Raw genomic sequence first — 3564 nt, 5'->3', positions numbered from 1 at the left:
GCAGGATTGTCATTTTTGTTATATTGGCTCAGGCTACTGATGAACAACTAATATTTCCCCAATTGTTCAGATGTTTTTATTTTTATGAAGCATTCTTAATTGTGTTTATATAGTCCCTGGGATTGTCTTTGCAGGTAGTCTCCCAATTATTTTTTACTCTCTGCAGTTATTTTAAATGGAATTTCTCTTTTATATCTTCCTGCTGGGTTTTTGATAATATGTAAAAATGCTGATGATTCATGTAGCTTTATTTTACATCATATAACTTTGCTAAACTTGTTAATTGCTTCATCTAGTGAAGCTGCCATGTATAGCTGAGAAAAAATTATATTCCTTTCTATTCTTACTCAATTTTGTCCAGATGTCTGTCACATCAAATTTTTCTAAAATTCTATTAATCTTGAATTCTTTCATATTTATTTTATATTTTAATTCATCTATCTCTGAAAAGAAAAAGTTGAGGCCCCTTACTAGTATAATTTTATTGTATGTTTCTTTCTGTAATTCATTTAACTTTTCCTTTAGGAATTTGGATGCTATGCCATTTATGGCATATACGTTGTGTATTAATCTTTCTTTTCTATCTATGGTACCCTTTAACAAGATGTACATTCCCATATTATCTCTTTTAATAGGGTCTATTTTTGCTTTAGCTTTCTCTGAGACATGACACCTGTGCCCGAATTTTTTTCACCTTCAGCTGAAACATAATAGATTCTGTTCCAGTCCCTTATTTTGCCCCATGTATATCTTTTGGTTTCAAGTGCATCTTTTGTAAACAACATTTTCCACTTATTCAGATCTGACTTTATTTGTGTGAAAGTTGTTTTGTAATTGTATTCATATAGATCCCAAGTTTGTTTTGGCAGTTAGATGCCCAAATATTTTATAATGTTTACAGTAACTACAAATGGACTTTCTCATTCTATCCCTCGATGTTGGACTTTGTTAGTAACGTATAGAAAGGCTAAGGATTTATGTCTATTTATGTTATACCCTACAACTTTGCTAAAGTTATTTATTTACAAGAATACAAGTCATTCCACAATTGATAAATGGTCAAAGGATATGAACAGGCTGTCTTCAGAGGAAGAAATTAAAGCTCTTCTATAGGCACATGAAAAAAATGCTCTAGATCACTATTGATTAGAGAAATGCTTATCAAAACAACTCTGATACAACACATCACACCTATCAGATTGACCAGTATTTCAGAAAAGATAAATGACAGGTGTTGGAGAGGATATGGAAAAGTTGGAACATAATTCATTATTGGTGAAGCTGTGAGTTGATCCACCCATTCTTGAGAGCAATTTGAAACTATGCCTAAAGGGCTATAAAAAATGTGTATACCCTTTGACCCAGCAATACCCCTTATAGGGATGTACCCCAGAGAGATCATAAAAATGACAAAAGGACCCACGTGTACAAAAATATTTATAGCAGCTCTCTTTGTGATGACCAAGGATTGGAAATTGAAGGGATACCCATCATGGGAATGGCTAAACAATTTGTAGTTTATGAATGTAACAGAATACTATTGTATTATAAGAAATGTGGAGCAAACGAAATTCATAACCTAGAAATACTTATATAAACTCATGCCGAGTGAAGTGAGCAGAACTAGGAGAACATTTTCTACAATAACAGTCACAGTCAGTGATGACTGATTTTGATAGACTTAAGTCTTCTCAGCAATGCAAGGACCTAAAATATTTCCAAAGGATGCATGAGGGAAAATGCAATCCAGTCAGAGAAAGAGTTATGGAGTCTGAATGCAGAGTGAAGCAGATTGTTTTCTTTTTTGTTTGTTTTTTCCTTTCTCATAGTTTCTCCCATTCTTTATTATTCTTCTATACAACATGACTAATGTGAAAATATGTTTAATAGGAATGTATATGTAAAGCCTGTATCAGATTGCAGGCTGACTTGGGGAGGGAGGTGAAAAAATTTGAAACTTATGGAAGTAAATGTCAAAAATTAAATTAATTTAATTATATTTTTTAAAAAAACTGAGGAGGAAGGCAACAAAAAAAGAGTTCTCTTCAGGAAAATTGTGTATTTTTTGTTCCATTTGATGAGTTTTGCCTTTCAAGGCATTCTTCTCTTCAGCAGATTTTTGTGTCTCTTTTACCCTTTGACCTAGTCTGTTTTTTTTTATTTTAGTTTTCAACATTCATTTCTACAGGATTTTGAGTTTCGAATTTTCTCCCCATCTCTCCCTACATCCCACCCCAAGATAACAAGCATCCTGATTATCCCTTCCCCCAGTTTGCCTTCTTTTCTATCTTTTCTATTACTCTCCCTTTGCCTCCTCCCCCCCCACTTTCTCGTAGGGCAAGATGAATTTCTATACCCCATTGTCTGTATGCCTTATTTCCTAGTTGCATGTGAAAAAATTTTTGACATTTGTTTTTAAAACGTTGAGTTCCAGATTTCTCTTCCTTCTTCCCTCCTAACCCACCCCCATTGAGAAGAAATGCAATTCAATATAGGTTACACATGTGTAATTATGCAAAACATTTCCATAGTAGCCATAATGTAAAAGACTAACTATGTTCCCCTCCATCCTATCCCACCCCATTTATTCTATTTTCTCTTTTGACCCAGTCCTTTCCAAAACTGTTTGCTTTTGACCAACACTTCCTCCAATCTACCCTCCCTTCTATCATCCCCCTCCTCATAACCTTCCCCCCCTACTTTCCTGTAGGGTGAGATACCCAATTGGGTATGTATGTTATTCCCTCCTTAAGCCAAAACCAATTAATGGATCAAAGGGCTTGGACTATGATATTCTGGAGATCAAAGGAGCTAGGATTAAAACCAAGAATCACCTACTCAGCAAAATTGAGTATAATACTTTATAATACTTCATAAACTCATAAACTTGTTCTAGGCACCTCTCCCAAAACTGTGAGGACTGCCTCTCCACAGCCTCAACAAGCTCTGCCACACCAGTGCTCCTCACCCCAGGTTGACTCATTCCATTTCACCTTCCTGCTCTTCCCCTCCATTGTAATAGCTTTGTCTTGTCTCTTTTATGTAAGATAATTTACCCTATTCTATTCCTCCCTTTCTCCTTCTCTCAATACATTCCTATCTCAACTCTTAATTTTATTTTTTAGATAACATCCCTTCATATTACACTCATTTTGTGACTTCTTTCTATGTATATATACATACATACAGATACATACATACATATGTATACACACAGACACACACATATGTGTGTGTATATATATATACATATATATATTCCCTTCAACTGTCTTCATACTGCAAAAAGTCTCATGAGTTACAAATATCATCTCAACTTTAATAGGTTCCTTATAATTTTTCTTTCCTGTTTACCTTTTCTTGCTTCTCTTGATTTTTGTATTTAAAAGTCAAGTTTTCTGTTCTGCTCTGCTCTTTTCATCAAGAATACTTGAAAGTCCTCTATTTCATTGAATGTCTATATTTTCCCCTAAAGTATTATACTCAGTTTTGCTGTATAGGTGATTCTTGGTTTTAATCCTAGCTCCTTTGATCTCCTGAATATCATATTCTAAGCCCTTTGAT

This window comes from Petaurus breviceps, unplaced genomic scaffold (assembly GCF_028583685.1).
Source record: "Petaurus breviceps papuanus isolate PSGF00001 unplaced genomic scaffold, PetGlider_PUasm1.0 558, whole genome shotgun sequence".
NCBI classification, from domain to species: domain Eukaryota; kingdom Metazoa; phylum Chordata; class Mammalia; order Diprotodontia; family Petauridae; genus Petaurus; species Petaurus breviceps.
The sequence above is the reverse complement of the archived record's forward strand: the minus strand, read 5'-3'. Positions refer to the sequence as shown.